Source organism: Maylandia zebra, linkage group LG23 (assembly GCF_041146795.1).
Source record: "Maylandia zebra isolate NMK-2024a linkage group LG23, Mzebra_GT3a, whole genome shotgun sequence".
Lineage (NCBI taxonomy): Eukaryota > Metazoa > Chordata > Actinopteri > Cichliformes > Cichlidae > Maylandia > Maylandia zebra.
The window spans coordinates 7,908,978-7,930,164 of NC_135188.1; the positions used below are offsets into that span (position 1 = coordinate 7,908,978).

The window sequence follows — 21,187 nt, forward strand, 5'->3', positions numbered from 1 at the left end:
GTCACACATGGTAGATTTTTCACCCAACTGTTTTTCATTTATGCCCAGCTGCACTCTTGCCTATGGATTCAGGAGCACTTTAATTAATGTGATTTAAAAAAAGGTTCACACATTAAAGCACATTAAATGTGTCACACAAAATGCTTTCATACATTCAGCTACAATACTTGTGACCTTCTTTTATTTTCCGTGTGGCTGGTAGATCTTGACAGCTCTGTATACCGTTTTTGTTGCTTTTTTTTTTGGTCTTGACTTATGTTCGCTATTGAATTAAAACAGTGAAAATAGCCAAACAATCAGAAACCATCAATCTGTACAGTGGTGCATTTTTTAATGTTATATCAGTGTATGATATTCTAACTTTTCTGCATGGTTACTCCATTTAGAGCACATGGAGTTCCCTGCACCAAAAACCGGGGCCTGTTTTAATGAATGTGGAGGGTGTTTTATTGATGTAATGCTACTGTCAGTCCCACCGCAGCTTTAAAGCAAGGCTAAAGGAGATTAATGGGAGAAAAACTCTTTAACTATCAGAAACACTCTTTCATGTCAGCTTTACTGAATGTGCGAGTACTTCAAAATTAAAGAACGTGGGCTTTTTCCGATGCATCATTTTGTACCACTGTTAAAAGAAACATAACAGGAATCTGTTGTTGAAGAGACAGAGCTTTTTCAGCAGGCAGTTGAGTAAATCATCCATGATGTGCAGCCACAAGACATGCATTTTGAGTAAGAGCTGTCTCCTCTGTCAGATGAATATTGCTCAGGGTTTGAGTGTGGCGAGACAGATGTGAGAAATTATGAAGAAAGCCGTCATACCTTCTATCCATCCGTCCATCCTTCTCTTTTTCTCCCCACCCCCTCTCCTCTTTCCTTATCACCGTTCATTCCCTTCTCTCTCTAAACCGCCCACTTACATTTTCTATCAGGAGCCCAGTGCTTACATATCCTTGCAGAAGCTGAAGTGGTCATTATTCACAGCTTAGCCCATCACTGTTTGCTGTGAAATAGCTCACAGTGTGCTAACATGCGTTCAGAAATGCAATTAGCATAGCGATTAGCACAGCTATTTCACATGTTAACCCATCCAGCACCTCTCTCAGGACCCCTACAGTCAGAACTGACAATGCACCCATGCAATCATTCCCTCTGAGGTGGAAATACTGTAAAGCGAACAGGGATATGTGAAAGGGAATTGTGTGTCATAAATACACAGCATGTAAGAAACTGCACAGAAATTCAGTTCCCATTTCTCTTTTCCTTCCTGTTTCATTTTCCTTTTTTTTTTTTTTTTTCCTCTGTGGCCCTTCCATTTCAGCATCATGTAGTCCTTATCTCTGTATCAGTTTGGCCTCTTTGTCCACAATATGTCCCCAAGGATCCTTTCACTAAATGGAAAACCCCTCACTGATGGAATTACACACACACACACACACACACACACACACACACACACACACACACACACACAGGCAATATAACAATGTTATCTCAACGGCATGCCCGGTGACCCCTCTTAAAAGATCCCTGCCATGGCTGTATAAACATAACCTCAGTAATTCACTCACACACTGCTTTCAAACACACACGCGCACAGACACACAAAGAGAAGGTCTAAATAATTTACGGGTAGAGACGTCTAGCCCCTAGCATGAATAAGTAAGAGGCAGCCTACTGGCCTATTGCACCTCTCTCATGGCCCCTCTGACCACGTACACAGTTTAATCAGCTCATAAATATTGCATTGCTTGCTTACTTGATAGTGTCACTAATTCATTCATGTATTCATTTTTGTTTTCATTTAACTACCACTTAGTGAGTTCACAAAGTGTGGTGTTAAGACAGAGAGTAGAGATACTTTTTCACATGCATTCGAACAGTTGAAATGGGAGAAAATGCATATATTTAAACCACTGAAGCTGTAATTAAGCACCATTAAACCACACCGTGTCTCTTATAATTTGAGTTTGACTTTTATAATTTTTGACTGAGAATGACTTATTCTAACAATAGCTAGTGCTTATTTCCAGCTCTGTAGTTTTTCATTCGTGGACAGGGATAGCATTGCATGATTTAGAGTTCAGAGTAATGTTTATTCATATTATACTTCATTTTGGTGCAGCTGCACAGTTCATCCACTATCTCAAATAAGCTATTTAACCCTCGCTTTAATTGAACGTTCTTCTGATTGGCTGCACCTCACAAATAGGTTTGAACAGCAGGTGGCTGGAGCTTCTGTGCTCACATTCTGTGGTAAACATTCCATGCTTAATATCAACATCAAAGGAAATAGGGGAAAACATAAGAGGTCCACTTTAAAGGGAGCTGCAGACAGATTAGGGAGACTAGCAGCGATGTGCCGACCAGAGACCGCTGAATGTCAATGAAAGTAATTGGTAGCAATACAATGCATTTGGGAGCATCACCGATGACCCTATGATGAGATCAGAAATGTACAAGAGGATTACCTATGTAATCAGAGCCTGAAATGGCCACTAGCAACCAAATATGAGTTTATAATGGCCAAAAAATGAAGCTACTTTTGGCTGCTCACTTATTCTCAAGGGGCCGCCACAGCAGGTAACTCTGCGTATTGGATTTGTCAGATTTTTATGTTGGATGCCCTTTCTGACGCAACCACGAGGAATTTGTATCTCCTCCCAGGAAGAGACAACACAATAAGTGATTTGCTTTATATGTGGACAGTGCTTAAAGGAATTGTTCATTTCCATTGTTTCCAGTGTCATTTTTTTTATTCTTGGATTCCATGAGATTGTTTTGCATGATTGACTGCTTAAAAGGACTTTTTTTTCATGATGCAGCACCTCAATGCATCCACTGTCTGAAACAAGCTACAGCCAGAGCTGTGATGGTCTTCGGATATCCCATCTGATATTCTGAAGAGCCAAAAGTAGAAAAAACTGGCAGAAAGGTAGTGTTAGAGCTGTCTTTTGACTATGTTTACACATTTTTATGTTTATTGTGTGTATCACCCATTGTAGAAGTATATAAATGTTAGACAAATTCAGCTATGTTTTCACAAAAAACAAAGACTAAAGATTGAAAGCATTTTGTTCTTTGGACTCTTACAAGAGAGTAAAAAAAACGGTTAATATTATGTGCACACACTTATTGCATTGCACTTTTAGGATATATAAAATGACCCCAAACATGACAAAAGGTAACCTAACTATGATGTTATATTGGCTGATGTAAATACAAATCTCTTATAGTAAAATAAACATGCATCTACAAACAGCACTACTGAAATTCCTTCATTAAATAGCTTGCCAAAGTTCTTTAACTCACTATCAACATATTGATTTTCTTCATACATAAAAGTTGGCTTTTTAATTAGATGGTACATTTCCCAAATTGACACTAAACTTTTAAGTGATATAATAGACACCGGAGACTTTTTACATTCAACACACAAAATGCAAAACAATTAGTTTAACTTAGAAATCAATTCAAATAGTCCATAATGAATTTACCTCCATAATCCATTGCTTCATCTCATAGAAGAGTGTCCATGAAATTAGCAGATGGATAGCTGGCAGTTAAAGTTTAATAGTGCAGTGTTCCCTGTCTGTTTAGAAATAAACTGTTCATCAGAGCTTCAGAATTAACAGATTAGCTCATCAAAGGTCTGACGGAGGGCTCAGTGAAGCCAAAAGCACCACCACAAAGACACCCAGAATGTGTAAACTACAGTTTAGGGCTACCCTAAACTACTTGTAGATAATGACAACTTTTAGTTTAGCAAAGAACCAGCTTGCTTAATGTTGAAATAATAAATTTTAAATTGATTTTAATTAAAGATAAATGACCAAACACAATTAGCAAAAGCAAAAACACTGTAGTTTCCTCTGTTACTAAAACATTGCACATATATAGTTTTTACTCACAATGTATTACAGACCTAAATAAACAAATTAAAATACTACTTTAAGTCTTTAGCTGCATAAAGTTAACAAGAGTCACTGATAAGGAGTGTATTCTGAATTTTGACATAATGTTATTGGCATCTAACTTTGTTTGTTTCTTCCAGCTGTTTAGAGAAGTCTTTTTCCTGAGTTAATTACCTAACTGTTGCATCGGACAATGGCAAGATCCATTTGGTAAATATGTAATTATGAAGCAGGAACTTTAATTATAATTACCTTTAAAGAATTTGCCACAAAATGAAGACAGGCTCTAACTCCAAATAATACTGCAATCCTTCTTTTGGACAGATGAGATGGCTGAAGGGTGGAGTTACAGTTTACCTGATTTCTTTTCAAAAGTGTACAAAGTGTGTGTGGACACACCATAGCCATAGCTACATATAAAATCTAACTTGTTTAATTATCAAAAAAACTATTAAACTATTGGGAACAAGGTAAGAAAGTTTTGACTATGTGTTGTACTGCCACATTTTGCCTATAATGCATGATATTGGTGTGGTGGGCATATCTAAATAAAACTGTAAGGAAGAATAAAGAAACCAGCAATCTTACCAATATCTGAAAATGGCTTCTGTTTCTTTTTCTCCTTCTCTCTTATTGTGTGCGAGTGTCAGCATAGCAGTTGCATAAATCATGTTCAACTCTTAATTCACTGAGAAAAACCTGTCACATCATTTTCATAAAGTTAGGCTGCTATTCAACTCTTCTTTATCCCCTCACTCAAGTGCCTGTCCCCGATTTCGACCTATTTGTCTCCGCTGGCAGAGTCTGCTGCTCTGTTACATTCTGAAAGTTCAATGGTCAGGAGGACATCCTTGCTCTAGCAGCACAGATCGTGACAAATAGGGAAAGGAGCGGGGTTGTGGGGCTGAATAAGAGGAAAATCAATGAGTGGGAACACTTTTATTTTTATTTTTTGCTTCTTGTCTTTTTGGGGGTTTTTTCCACATTTCTTTCTTTCACACTTAATTTCTCACAGTAGAGGGTTCTTCTGTTCTGCAGATATCTCTGTGATTCGACTGTTGGTAATTAAACTAACCGTCTGAATGACTGATGCAGATCTAGATAAAGGAATTATCCGTGGCTCCCTTTCACAGAAAATTCTTTTGGAGCAAGTGTAGAATGACAGTTTTAAAACTTGACTAAGGTTCTCCAGAGCAAATCTCTACTGTACATGTATAATGTATGGTGATATGTAAAGCAAGAGAGCCATTGAGAAATACTAAGGCAAAGGTGTAAGAAGAGTGAAAGAGACAGATAAAGAGGTGAAGGGAAAATGGCTATAGAGAGAGAGGTAAGGGGAGAAAGAAGGTGAAATAGCGTAAAACGCTGAGCACAGGGTGCTGCATGTTGGCGGGTATCAGGGGGAGTATTTGGTGGCTGGGAGCCAGTATGAGTGAGATGAAGGGAGGCGAGTCTGCAGAGCCAATAAATTACGGGCCTTCAAGCCCCACTTTACATTAATGGAATGTGCAGCGCTGCTCTCTCCAGTCTGCTGCTGAGATTAAAGAGTAGGGAAATGGCTGTGGACAGGCTCTCCCCAGCCTGGGCTCTTGGTGTGTTATGGGCCCAGAGAAATCCACAGAGTGGCCCCATGGTGCACATGCCCACAAAGCAGTGAAGACTCCACATATAGGTCTGGACTTTGCGTTTTAGTTGTAATATCATTACAACAAAACCTCCCAAGCATCTTTAAATTGTCATCACAAGCTATTGGCTTTTGGGTGCTCTCAGAGAATTTTCTTCTTTTTTTTAGAATCCCCCTCACGTTGGTGTTTATGTGAAATACTGTATTAAAGATCAGTTTCCAGGAAAGTCAACCTGGATACAGTGCGGTACTCTGAAGATTTCTTACAGATTATGTGGGATAAAGTGTGCGAGTACCAAAGAATGGCTGAAGCATATCCACCTAAACCCTGCTCTCTTTCAGCCTCTAAACCCATTACTCCACTATTCATCTCTCAATTGAACTGTGCCACTGCTGTGTCTCTGGCTTTCTCCTGGTGGCTTTACACTTGTTTGATGTAATCAGATGCATCTGGGAAGATTCAATTAAAATGCCGTTGCCTTTCTTAACTACTTCTCATTGCTTGCATGTCTCCTGCCAGTCTTTTAAAGTGATTACACACAATTATTTCAATTAGATGCCAGGAAGTAGTGCCATCATCATCAGACAGTAATCAGGTTGTGGAGGAGCGGTGGGAGCCATAGAGCGACAGCTCCTCTCATTCTCTTTCATTAAACATGGAGGAGAACATTGCTGTGCATTTTCTCTTTTCTTTTATAGTTTCCTTCTATTTTTCCAAAATGTGGCACACTTTTAGAAATGGAAGAAATACACTTTTTTGCCCCCTGCAAGCTGCTATCATGTCTGCTAATGAATTAAATCCATTTCTGGATCACTTTCTGAGAGACGGGTGAAGCTGAGGGATCGAGTGAGACACAAAGGAACAGGCCTCCCGTTTTCTCCCGGACAGAGCCAAATACACAGCCTTCTGGCTATGCTTTCCAGTGAGGAGCAGTCAGTATGATATGAGTTCCTCCCATTTTACAGATAATTTCAAATTCAAATTGATGTTAGCACATGGAATGACATAGATACATGCGATTCACCCCCACAACCAACCCACCCCAATACCCATTTTTGTCTTGCTGCTCGATTCACATATGCACTGCAACTCTGAGACATTAACCGGCAAACCTTTACACAAATGTGTGAATCAGTCAGATAGGATATTCAAATATTATACCCTACCAACTGTCTTACACAAAACTGATGTAATGTGTGATTGTACTCATGTGTGAATAGAGCAGATTATTGTCCAAGTCCTCCTGCAAACACTTCCCAGGTATGTCTCCTCACCTAAACCCTATGGGGTATTTCCAGTTATCAGAATATATATATTGCAAACTATTGCCCGTGTTTTGTTTCCTCCTAAGTATAGGCAGTCAGTTATTATTAAGCTTTGAGTAAAATAAACAATATATGAAAAACAGCAGTCCTAAGATTCTTGCTAATTAACATTTATAAAAATACAAACAATAACAGAGAAATTTCTATGTCTTTGTATGTTGTTCAGCAGGAGCTCCTACATGAAGCTGTGTGAGATGTTTATGGTGGTCTGTGTTTCTGTTGGAGCTCCAGAATGCTTGGGGAGCAGAATATGCCATAGCAGTTCCTATGGGACTCTGGTATCGTAACAAAGCTGCTGTGGCCCCTTGTTGTGATAACAGAGGCTTTGCAGGAGGAGACATGCACAGCATAATGAACAACCCACCACCACTGCAGCACACGGTGCACATACACTCATTTACACCCATGTACACGTACATACAAGGTCAGAAGCGCACTGGTGCGTCTTTTTCCTCCTATATTATTTCACACACACGATAATCAACAATACACAAAAGTGCATACACAGTTATGAGGCAGCTCAGACCTCTGCAGCACATGCTTGGTTGCTTAGCCAAGGCCACGCTGACTGCATGCCTTAAAGCAGCATCAGTATGCTACAGGCATGATCCAGTGTCTACACCTCTCTGTTCTCCCTCCCTTCGTCCATCTCTCTTTTACGCCTCCCTCTCGGTTTTACATCTTACCTGCACCACTTTCTCCATGCAAACTGGGCTCTAGTATTCTCTCTGTTCCTGGTTGCTCCTTCTCTAAGTGTAAAACAATCAGATCAATCGTTTTAGCTAGCCCAACTGCTGTGTATTCATCTTTTTTGCAATTTTCAACCTTCTTATTTATAAATTGTGTGTATTTTCTTCTACTCCCTCACTGTTTTATATCTCTCTACACTTCTTTGTCTGTTTGTATCACCATGGTCTTGCTTCACTGCAGACTGGGCTTTTGAGTTTCCAGGTCCAAGTGGAGAGCAGCATGTTTGGATAATTATTCCGTTAGGATCAAGCCATACTGGTTAATGTTGTTTTTTTTGTTTGTATTGTAACCAGGGAATGGGGCCATTAATTGCCCCGCTGATGGCTGTCATCATCCACACCCCTCTAAGTCCGACACACAGGGGTAGAGTGTGTGTGTCTGTGTGTGTCTCAGCGGGTGTCTGATGGGAGGGTGCTCAAGTGTGGAGGACTCATCATGGGTTATTAGGAGCATGCAGGGGGGCCATCAAGCGTGAGAGATAGAGAGATAGAGGCAGCAAAGAAATGAAAACAGAGAAAATGGTTAAAAGTGAATAATTTCTAAAGCAAACTATTGCTGGAACAGAACTTTAGCTATGATGAAGTAGCTTCCTGCTCCTCGGGATACTTTTTGTCATTTTGGACAAACGTTTGTTGCTATGAATACTGTGTTTTGGGGAAGACAATGAATAATGTTAGATTTATGATGAGGACTTAAGTAGTTGGATGATACAGTTTTAACTTTGTCTCTGTACACAAACATTTTAAATTATTTTTAGTGAAGAAAGAAGACCAAGATACCCTGTACTCTGTATGATGTCACTGAGACCAGACCGGACCCACCCACCATCTATTTAAGTCTTTTGTTTACACTTAGCAGTCATTCAGAAGTTATTAAAGTAGGAATGGCCTTTAAAGGAAGAGAAACTAAAAGGACTTCTTTTAGTCAGTGAATAAACTCGGGAACTGCGGCATGAGGATAAATAAGAATTAAAACCCCAGCCAGACAAACTAGTTGATGACAACAGTCATGAGGGAAAAATGAGTATTGCAATTGGTCGCTGGAATTTGCAGTGAAATCAATTGCTAAAGCCCCAGTCATGCAGCACTAGAGACTGGTCATCGACCCCCCTGGACCCCCTGATAACCAGTGGTTGCTAGGGAAAACTGCAGTTGTTGAGAAAATGAAAATGATCGCAAAGGGTTACTGAAAACCTCCTTGCAACTGTTTTGATCACTAGAAGCTGCCCAAAGTTTCTATGAAACACTACAATTAATGTATCGAAGAAGTTAGGGTTAGTATCTTTCCCAAGTGTGGAGCAGCCAGGTATCAAATAACCAACCTTCTGATTAGTAGATGACCTACTCCATCTCCTGAGCTACAGCCACCCCTTGTACACTTCATCCTTCTAGTTTTATGAGTGTATACCTGCCAAAAATCACCAGCAGCTGGGTTCCACTCGCAGCTTTTCTTGCCCATTGCCTCTGGGTTTGGCAAACTATTTGGTTCACTGGATCATGAGCACATCTTTTGCTTCTCTGCACCCTTCTCTTCTTCATTCTGGTACAAATTAGTCTTAGTTATGTCTGTCCAAAGACTCTTATTCTAGATGTTTTGAGGAATCTAGCCTTTCTCGGTCTTGAGTGTTACCTGCAGAGATGGGCAGTAACGCGTTACTTGTAACGAGTAAAGTAAGGGATTACTATTGCAAAAACGGTAATTAGATTACCGTTACTTTCCCATAGGAACGCTGCGTTACTGCGTTACTAAAACCGTGATTTTTTTTTGCGAGAATGTCTCACGACAGTGACGTAAGCGAGTGCGCCGTTAGTGACAACAGCTGTGTGCAGATCAACAATGGATCACATATCGATTGTGGGAGAGAGTATGAGCGTGCAGCGTTTAAAGCATGGAAGTACTGACCTTACTTTGAGTTTGATTCCATAAAAAGTGACAAAACCATTAGCGTCCATTGTGCGTGGGAAGAAAACTTCTTTTTACAGCGAAAAAAAACCCTAAACAAGCACCGAGTGTGCAACGACGTAATGGGAAATTCACAGAGAAACTCGCGGATTCTTCAACTGACCGCAGCACACCTGCACCAGGGTAAACCTCCGCCTACCCCAGTCCTGCTTTACAGGTGAAAATAGAGCAAAAGGACCGCTGAGTCTTTGACTTTATTTATTTTCTGCTGTGTTTTACTTGCATCTATTTGAAAGACTAAGTGTAAACACAAAAAATATTTTATTTTATGTGCTGGAATGTGCAGAAAATAGCTTTAAATGTTAAACTAATTTATTCAAGTCAGAGAATGTTGCATATAATTAAATTTTTGCTTGATGCATAAAGTTAAAAGATTAAAACTGATAAAACAAGTTAAAAAAAGAGACTTTTCCATTTGATTACATTTTGTATGCTGAAAGATCTATCGCTTTATCACCTCTTCAGGTTGTAAATCGTGTTTTTAAAAAGTAACTAAGTAACTAAGTAATTAATTACTTTTGAAAAGTAATTAATTACTTTTTGGGGAAAGTAATCAGTAATTAGTTACTGATTACTTTTTTCAAGTAACTTGACCAACACTGGTTACCTGTAGTAAATTATTAATAGCCCTGCTTCCCTTAGAATGTTCATGACTTGGTGAATATTTTTCCCCCACCAAGGAAATAATTCTGTGGTCCTCGCTTTACTTGTCTTCTGTTGTCTTTAGGTTCCTTTGGTATTTCTGGTGTGCTCAGTGCATTCATTCTTTATAAAAATAAATAAAGTTTCATCTAGTTCTTTAAAAGATCTGCTTTATTTTAGCCTTCTTTCTTTGCATCAACACTTTTGGAATGGTATATTAAGAGTTAATGTGAACAGTGAATATCCTTAATGCATATTCAACTCAATCTGTAATGGAAAAAGAAAGGTGACACCTGGCTATGAATCTGCTTATCAGCAGAGGTGGAAAGAGTACTAAAATATTTTACTCAAGTAAAAGTACTATTACTTTGCTGAAATTTTACTCAAGTACAAGTAAAATTACCTGTCTAAAAATGTACTCAAGTAAAAGTAAAAAGTAGCTCATTTAAAATGTACTCAGAGTAAAAGTTACATAGTTTTCTGTCAGCAGGAGGACAGCCGCTTCCGAGTAGTGCAAAAAAAGACAGTGGGATATAAATCTCAAAGTAGTTCTTTTTTAGTGAAAAGAAAAACTTTACAAATTAAAGTGCAGTGGCAGTTAAACTGCAAGTCTATACATGAAAATGGATAATGGTCACCAAACCAATCAACCAAACTGTCAGGTATCACAGTGTTTTCAATACAAAACCATATCATTACTTCACATGAGAATGTGTTCTAAACTGTCAAATAAGAGAACAAATCCTGAACTGAACGGCAGCTGCTTTAAAAATGTTTTTTAATTTTTTAAACATGGCCCTGCCCTACTGTACTTCTAGATTAAAGTTCCTTTGTATCCATCCTAGAGTGTTACTCTCTGAACTTCCTGTTAATTTTGAGGAGCAGTTGATTTTCAAAGTTAGTAGAGTTCATCCTTGCTCACTTTGCAGTGAACAGTAGTCCAGCACAGCTAAAGAGACGTTCGAAGGCAGCTGAGGCAGGCAGGCCAGTGTTAAGTTTGAGAGAAAGTTTTTTGATATCCTTAATAAGACATCAATGCATTACATAGCTACCGCTGGTAAATTATACCAATATACCTTGTGTTTTTTTTTTCACATCCGTTTCTTCGAGTTCAGGGTCAGCAGAATTCGACGGGGCTTCTTTTTTCACTGGATCTGTAACACCGATGTCAAGACTCCATCTTTAACGTGACCTTAGCGCCAATTTGTTCTACTACCCATCATTCCCTGCAGTATTTCCGAAGCGCAATGGGTTTTTTTTTTTTTATTTATTTACTCAGTAACGGGTGTGATTGAAAACGTAGCGAACTACAATACTTTATAAAAAATATACTTAAGTAAAAGTAAAATTACAGACTTGAAAAATGACTTTAAAAAGTACAAATACACAAAAAACCACTCAATTACAGTAACGCAAGTAAATGTAATTTGTTACTTTCCACCTCTGCTTATCAGTTATTTGTCTGATCAATTTCAAGTCTGTAAAAATAGAGAAACTTTATAAAAATTGCGCTAATTAACAGTTAAAACAGTATTTTATTTAAAACCAAATAACACAGGGATTCTTTCCAATTCAATTCAGTTTTATTTATATTGCACTAAATCACAACAACTGCTGTTTCCTCAGTGGTTATGGCATCTGTCCTCATGTCTAAGTCGTTGGCTTGGTCGGGAGTGTTAAAGACTAATGAGCTAGTGGGGTGGGGGTGGGTGGTACTGATTCAGGGCCATAACCACCGAGGAAACAGCAGCTGCTATCAAATTCCTTAAAAATGGCAGGGTGCCAGGTCTGGACATAGTGTCTGCGGAACTGCTTAAGCACGGCGGACAGTGCCTCATCAATGAAATAACGGACCTTTTCAATTCATCCTGGTCATCGATGCGAGTGCCAGAAGAGTGGCGAAAAGGAGTCATTATAAAGCTCCCCAAAAAAGGCAACCTGGCAGACTGCAACAACTGGCGAGGAATCACACTCCTTTCTGTTCCAGGCAAAGTGTTTAGCATTGTCCTCCTCCGAAGACTCCATAAGGCGGTGGACCAGAACCTCCGCCTCTCAATTACTTTCGTCGATTTCACAAAGGCATTTGATAGTGTCCATCGAGATTCCCTGTGTAATTTTGCCCAGTCATATGGCATCCCTGAGCAGTTTGTCAAAATATTCTAAACTCTATACCTTCATTCCAGTTGCTGCATTCGCACAGAGGAGGGCTACACGGATTTCTTCACCATCGAGACCGGTGTGAGGCAAGGGTGTATCCTCTCTCCCTTCCTCTTCCTTCTTGTCATTGACTTTGTTATGCGGAGTGCCATGGACCAAGATGGCTTTGGGATACCCTGGCATCCACCAACACGCCTGAATGACCTCGACTTCGCAGACGACATCGCTTTGTTGGCCGACATCCAGAAAAACATTATTACTATGACATCATGCTTGGAGCAAGAGGCAGCCAAGGTGGGCTTACGGATCAATGGAAACAAGACCAAGGTCATGAGGATAGGTTACGTGTCGAATTGTAAAAGCGGGTGCGTTTTTTCAGCGGCTCCAGACGACCTGGTCGACCTCAAATATCGGTCTGGCGACGAAGATTCACCTGCTCAACTCAATCTTTATACCTACCGCGATCTACGCCTGTGAGACGTGGAAAACATCAGCCAGAATCACCAAAAGACTCAATGTGGCCCAGCAGCTATGGCTAAGATGGATCCTGGGGGTCTCCTACTGCGACCATGTCACCAACGAAGAAGTACACCGTCAAACTGCCACACGTCCCCTCCAGGACATTGTGACTGAGCGGCGTGTGCGCTTTGGAGGCCATGTTCTACGTCAACCCCCACATTGACTGCCTAAGCTCGCCATCACATGGAACCCACCCCATGGAAGATGCAAACCAGGTGCCGCCAACATCAACAACCAAACGACCCTATTTGAGCAAGCACTTGGCAACAATGGGAAGGAAAAACTCCCTTTTAACAGGAAGAAACCACCATGCCGTTATCAGAGTAATTTTCTCAGGTGTTGCAAAGGTACTCAAACCACAGAAGGCATTGCATTACTGATTTAACTGGTTTGGGTCGGTTGGGGGACAGGAAAAATCGCTGCACGTAGATAAAATGTGAGAAGAACATGTCATGGTCCTGGGTCGGTGACCCAGCGCTTTTAGTTATCATTTTCTAGTTTATGATGATGATGATTATTATTGTTTGAGTTCTGTGTGTTATATTTGGTCTGCCTTTGAGTCTGTCTCTGTCTATGGTGTCACCCCATCTGTTTGTGAATCTGTCTGTTTAGTTCAATGTCTTGCCTGGTTCCATGTGTCTGAGTTTCCTGTTTTATTGTGAAGGTTTGTGTCATATGTGAGTGTGCTCAGTTACGTTTCCCCTGTCTCGTCAGCTGTGATTTCTCCCAGGTGTGTTCCCCTTCTGTCTCTCATCCCTTGATTACTGCCGTCTGTGTATTTAAGCCCTGTGTTTCTCTGTGTCAGTGTCGCGTCGTACCCTCAACTAGCTGTGTGTTCTGCTTCTATGTTCCTAGTGTTTGGTCTCCTGCTCCAGTTTAGTGTTTCTTTCCAGTGTTTCAGTCCTTGGTTCCTCTGTTCTGACTTTTGGTTTTCTTTTGGTGAGTTTAGTTTGTACGAGGTTTTTCCCAGCAATAAAGCTGCGCCTTAAGTTTCACTTCCGTGTCTGAGTTCTGCATTTTGGGTCCACCACTCCTGCTTGCCTGCCACACAGCGATTCATGACAGAACAAGTGGCGCTGCTGCATTTAGTAATAGATATGAAATGGTTAGATCATTTTACACACACACTTACACATATATACATATGGTGCACACACTGGTCGCTGTCATTGGCCACTGTTAATTTCCTGCGACGCACATCACAGCACATGAAGACAGATAAGAATAAAGGATAAGAATCTAGACAGCCTTGTACGCCATGATTAATTTATTTCATATTCTGCTTGCCTAGAATAAATGTGCAGTTAATATTTTATATTCCTATGTCTTTCCTCATGATTCCAACATGATTATGAGGGAGACACGTAGTCGGTGTGCATGTTTGGGAGGCGAGAGAGCGAGAGTGTGAAGGAGACAGAATGAAATCATACGTTCTGTGAATCGCATTGTTAATACTCTTTGTGTCTGTGCAGTGTTGCTAATGTGACGTTTAAGTAATTGAAATTGAAAACAAAATTAGATTGAAAGAGACAATTAAATGGGAACAGGAGATGACTGGAGTAGAAGAAGACTCTGAGGAGAGAGGGAATCACAGCATTACCATATGTAGTTCAGTGTGGGGGAGGAAACAAGTCCTGACACAGTTTTTTTTGTTTGTGCATCTAAACAATGCAAGAATAAATAGAATAAACCTATCTGTCTTTATTTTTTTCAGTTTATCAGCAAGAAAATAAACTATATAGTTTAGTATTGTAGATCATGTGAATTACTCTTTTGGCCTCAATAACGGGCTGAATGCATACATACACAGAGATAAAGAGAGAGTTACAGATTTCATATAAATTAATAATACTACCCTTGAAATTATGTTATTATTCATAATTGAAATCTTAAAATAAGCATGCTGAGAAGTCATTGGGTATTAATAGTATAATTTGCCAGATTCACAAAGCAATTGAAGACTCAAAACGCTTCATCATTCTACACTAAAATTATATGATGGAAGTCCCACGCATGCCTCCCTTTGAAGGTGTATGTAGTAATTGTATTTCTGTGAATATACCGTATTTTTCGGACCATAAGGCGCACTGTCGATGAAGGGCTCTGTTTTCATACATAGGGCGCACCAGATTATAAGGCGCATTAGGCGAAATAAAACAGTCAGATAAATCAAACTTTGCTCAACTCATTCTTCTTGCTTCCTCCACTTCCATATCATTGTTTGATTAATTTTGAATTCTCTTGCAGCTGCTCTATTCCCATGTTGTTGCAGTATATTAATGACTAACCGTGTTTTGTGGATAGATTATCTCAGTTGTTCTCCTGACTGAAGTTTGGTCCGTTTACAGCAGCCTGCCATGCAATTGCATTTGTGCCTAACCATCGAGAACCCTCACGTTAACTTTTGTCGAGTGGACAAAAGTTAGCGTTCATCCTCCAGCTTCAGTATTTATGTTATGCTAACATAGCTGTGTCGCTAGTGATCATGTAGCACATCATTATAGACCACCTAGTCCATCTTCAGTAACCCTACAAAAGTCACTGCTGTTTGTTTTTTTTGTCTTCATTTATGTTGGAAGTGATAGCAGAGCTGTATGTTTTAATTCTTTCAAAAATCTCTCAGTCAGAACATGGCATATCATGTTTAGGTGGACACTAGCGAGCTAACTTCCTGCTAACTTCTAACTCCGTTAAATTTAATAAATTCAGTTTTCATGGATGCCTGGATGTTAAACTTAATTGTTACACCTGGTAAAGCAGCAACGCTGATCATTTTATTAAAGATGAAAGGATTTAGACAGTTTTTAACTCTCAGTGATGCCACAGTGTTCGTTTGACTTTGGGACCTGAAGCGGACAGAGTTTTGGTCCCAGATTACTCTGCGAGGCTCCTGACTACGGTAGCTGTAATGCTCCGACGATCCACCAAGCGATGCGGCTTCGTAGCTTACGAATGTCGTATTAAAACATATTTATGCACCACATAAAATCGGTTCGAGGTCAGTAAGCACAACCAGAATACATACATAAGGCGCACTGGATTATAAAGCGCACTGTCGATTTTTGAGAAAATTAAAGGATTTTAAGTACGCCCTTATACTCCGAAAAATATGGTACATACAAATGTCTCCACAGATTAATGCAGAGAAATATTTTATGGTGATGAAGTCAGCATGTTGCATTTGGACCTGCATGTCAAAAAAAGCTGACCAGTTGACCCAGCCTCTCTTTGTGAGGGAAGTTTGGATGGAAACTCTTGATCTGAACTGGAATCATTAACCTGTGCTTCAAATCCCTGCTCTGCGCCTGTAATGATGTTGAATATTAGAGTTAAAAAAGGCATATTTCTGTATGAAAATGAATAGTCTCTTTACTGTAGACAAAGACACATGTTCCTGCCTTTTTTCCTTTACATACTCTTGTCATATGGTTGCAGTAGGAGTAAAGGAGCAAGTGGCGATAATAGGAAGTAAGAGCCATAGGCTGATGGAAAAGTTAATTAGAGGCCAGGACAGTCATCTCCACCTTCTGACCCATTTCCACCCCTCCCATCATCTCCATCTGCATCTGTCATTCACATTCCCACGACTGCTAATGAGCGTATTCTGAGGCATACATTATGTCTGCAGCTGTACCTTTTTCCCGGTTTAGTGCAGCTCATCTGTTTTTTTTTTCTCCATCAGAAAGAGCGAGCTATTCGTTCCCACCATGTCTCCAATTAGAATCCCCTCAATTCATGTTTCTATCATTTCTCCCTCTTCTCTCTATCCTCTTGTTTCTCTCATCTGCCGGTGTTGGAAGCAGGTTGTAAAACAGCGTGCCTTATCCAAATGGAGACGAGCCCTGCGGTCACCGTAGTTTTGTTACTGAGGCAGAGTCACATTATTCTCTTTAGTCTGCTTGTGTGTACGCTTATGTGTGTATATGTGTGTTTTGAGGCTGTGCATGACATTAGCCTCGCAGTCACAGGTAATGATCTCATATCCCCGTTGGTGACTGGAGGCACACAAGGAGAATTATATACACACACACACTGTGAAAGGGAAAGATGTGGAAAAGAGATTGGTATTGTAATGGTACTCTAATGGGTTACCTGACAAGTGCTTTTTCTTAATGTTGTATCCCTCTCTCCCCCCTTCCTTTTTTCTCCCTCGCTCTCTTCTACAGGTGCATTTTCCCTCTTTGAGGAGCAGTGATATGGACACCAGGTGTGGTGACGCTAAGGTATGCATTCACTTCTGAGAGCACACACACTTGTGTGCTTTTAACACGTTATGAGAGGCGCTGCCCTCTCATCTTATTTGTTCAATTCTACCTTTTATTCAGAAAGTTGACCAAAAATGTGACACTTTGACAGAACGCTATGCACTGTGTAATACACTTTAGTGTCTGTGTGAATACAATACCCTGTGTGAAGCTAACAGTAGTGTAAACTCATACTAAATGCTATAGACAAATTAGTACCCCAATAAAGCATCAGACATCCATGGATGTTGTTGTCTGGACTAAATGTGGTCAGCCACTCACAGTCTTTAAAAATATGCCCCTTTGCTTTTAAATGTGGCAGTAAATGGAAAGGTGAAGAGTTTTGACAGAGACCTAAACAGAACTATAATTTTAACCATAAATTCATGCTTACACACAGTAATTTTCCATTGATTATAGGGCTGAAAGATGCCTAAATGGTACTAAGCTTTCAGAAATGGGTTAAACATTGTTTCAAAACTGAAATTTTAATATGTGTACAGATCACAACTAGTTGTTGTTTTTTATTTTGTTTGGTTGTGAATTGTTGTGATCTGATATCCACACAATGTCGGCTCCAGGTACACGTACAAATATTACTAATGGCAGCTTATCTTTTTTTCAACTATGAAAAGTACATGTAAGTGTTGTTCCCAAATGCTTAGGTGGAACAGTGGTGAACTGGTAAGCAATGTGTCATATGACATACTTGATGTCGCATGGATAAAAATCAGCCAAAGAGACGGCGAAGAACTCATGTATTTAAGAACAACGTTCCATCATTTCCCATTTTTATCTCAACTTCAATGGAATATCTTTCAATACTAAAACCAAAAAATGCTGTTTATCAAACAATTTCTGATACATGAAACTGTAAATAAACAGCACAGTGAAGGTGGTCCTCATCCTAAAACATTCCCCTCCCTCAGTACTCCACACATGCAGAGGAGTTCAACCTGGATAGCCAGCCAGCAAAATGTTAATGCGGACGGCTTTTCAATCTGTCGCGATGATGCTGTATTTAATGTGATCCATTGACGGTTTCTTGTAAACCTAGTTTTTCATAGAGCTTTTAATCAACACTTAATTGTTTACGAATGTGCTACAATATGATAATTCAAAGAACAGACATAGTTTGACATCTTCAAGAAAAGAATTCATGAAAAATAATCAAAGTTAGATAAATCGCATCTGTTTTTTACATATTAATTTAGAAGTTTCAAAGTTTTTGGAAGCATAAAAATTAATAAGAAGAAGCAAAGCATAGAAGTTTTGAAATTAGGTTTTCACATGCTGTACCACACATAGGAATGTCTTTTTCTAAATATCTTTTCAGTGTCCTGCAAAAATGTCTCAATTCTTTTCACGTTTTTAACCAAATCTTTATTTTGTTTAGATGTCTGGACTGTTTTCAAGGAGCTGTTGCTGGGTTGGTGGTGGCCAATTCCCAAAAGTCTGCTGCTGCTGCAAAAAAAAAAAAAAAGAAAAAGGAAAAATGAATGACCCAAGAAAACCCAGAGGAAGGGGGAAAAAGTGTCATGAAGGCACCTTTTGCAAAAAATCTGAGCCTGCTTTTGAAAAATTAGTTCTGGATGCTAACATTACACTTTATACTGACCCAGGTTATTTAGCTGGTGCCAATTTGAATATAGTTTCAATCAGACAAATTATACCTGCTGTTAAATTTAACATTTCTTTAGATTTGAATCCACCTGCTATCAGATTAGATGTTTTTTTTTCTCTTCTTGCAGCCTCTCACCCCCCTCAGACACACAATGATGCCCTTATATTCCTGGCTCTCAATTTTTCTATTTATACCCACTGAGATGAGCAATGAGCCCCAGGCATCCCTCACTCACTAACCAAAGTACACGTTGACTCACACTGGCACAGAAACACAATTTCTCCCTGAAACACAAGTATACACGTGTTTTGAGTTAAAGTTGAGGTGGAGGGTACAGAGTTTCATCAGCTGTGTATCTGGCCATATCTACTAAAGTAATGCAGTTAGCAATAGTGTGTAGCCTCAGAAAACACAGAGGACTGGAGTTCCTGCTGTGTCCTTGCTTTCAGCATTGTGCTTCACAGCATCAAAAGGAAAAGGCATTCTAAAAACCAATACCATTTTCTATTCTGCAATTTTTTAAACCTGCCTAGGTTTGTAAACCTAGGCAACATGAAAATGCTATAAATAAAAGAGACAAGGCAGTCTTAGCAGAGCCATCAAGAGACATAATCCTGAAACAACTTTGGGATGTGTTTTCATTACTGTCACAAAGCACAATATTTGCATTTTTTTTAATTCAACAGTGTAAGCAAATTTTATATTAATCTATAAAGTTACTTGACATTTTTTCTGAATCTGACACACAGAAAAGAGTGAGAAAGACACTGTGGGGTTAATACCAGTGCTATAAAGGAAACCTGTTCTGAAGTGTGTGTCTAGTAATTAACTTCGGCAATCAAAAAGCAATTAGCAGCAAACCATTAACCTGTTGTTTTTTTGTGACCTCAACTAAAAGGTGTATTTATCACATTAAATACACGCCTGCATGCCTACATCTGCACATGTCCAGACATACTGGACAAGCTATCAAGCACAGAGGGAAGCAAAGAAAGCTTGAGTACTACTGTGTAACTGAACCAGTAAAAATGAATGAAGACAACATCCATGAGACTCAGCCTATTCTGCATTATTTACAATATTGAGCATGCACTAAAACTGTTGTCAGCTTGACTATCCAAACTTCACCTGTTATAATAGGATACTCACTAACAAGTGAGCATTTTAACTCTTCAGTACAGCTTGAGGTTGCAATCGTATGCCAATATAATGGTATAAAAACTGACGATTTTTTTTTTACATATATTTGCTCATTGTCAGTATTTAAAAAAGCATGTAATGTAAAAACCATAAATTAGTATTTTATATTTATCAGAAACTGCATTAAAAACACAATATCTATAAATGTGCTTTTGTTTTTGTGTGTATATTAGAAATATTTGAGATAGCAGACAGCAGTAGACACATTGCCAGTATAGGAGAATGTCTGACTAGCAGGTGCTTAATATGTTTGCTCCATATTCAGTTAGAAATCAAATAAAAGGCTTTTTCTTGAATAATTTTCATGAACACAAATAAACAGAAAAATAAATCAGAGCTGCAAAACAGTCTACAAAACTGATGGAAATTAAAGCTTCACTGACAACTTAATTCATGGACAAAACACATCAGCTCATGCTAATGTTGCTGGTAATGTTATCACCACTGCGCCTGTCACTTAAAATCCTGTTAATCTTTTCCTGCTAATAACCTTCTTTAATTACTTCCCAGGCCCAAATTATGTTCCTATTATGATACATATATACATGCATATAATATTTAAGCATGGGGTTTGTGTATTTCTGTGCTTATTTTCTAATTTTTTGAAAACTCTTATGCAGGGGTGTCAAACATAAGGCCCAGGGGCCAAAATTGGCCTGCCAAAGACTCCAATCTGGCCCACTTAACAACTTTAGAATATATGAAGTACATGAATATATGAAGTACTTTTAACTGTCTTTTCACATGTTTTGCAGCTGTTCCTATTGATAAAGCCCCCACCACCACCACGAGTAAAACTGGTGAATTGGTATCAATCCATAACATAACATTAGTATCACAGATATAAACTAATCTGAAAACCTGGTTTAGGGTGTCTAGACTGAAAGTAAAGTGAGTTTAGGATGGTGGTAGGGCTCATAGCTGTTATTATAGAGGGATGGGATACCCTTTCCCCCCCCCTCGTTCAAGGTAGCTAGAGGGCATCTATGTGTGTAGATTCCCATGTCTGTATATGCAAATGTTTTAATGAAACATGATGAAATATGATGGAAGCTTTCAGAGGCAGAAGCCCTCAAAGTTACACATCCTGATAAAAGCATAAATGTGTGACATTTCTGCCTCACGTTGTTGTGTTTAACCCCCTGCAGGTTGGTGCACATGCACAGGCGCGCTCACACACAAACCAAATCATCCCAAGTCAACTACTCGAGTCAACCTTGTTCTGGTG

General features: G+C 39.3%; 1 protein-coding gene across 1 annotated transcript in view; it reads left to right on the plus strand.

The window, feature by feature from the left end:
- Window positions 1-21,187, plus strand: part of dab1a (DAB adaptor protein 1a) — a 231,229-nt gene that overhangs the window by 117,589 nt on the left and 92,453 nt on the right. Inside the window, exon 2 of the mRNA XM_076879912.1 lies at window positions 17,058-17,114. The gene's annotated coding sequence lies outside the window, so the exon portion shown is untranslated. The remainder of the gene's footprint in view (window positions 1-17,057; window positions 17,115-21,187) is intronic.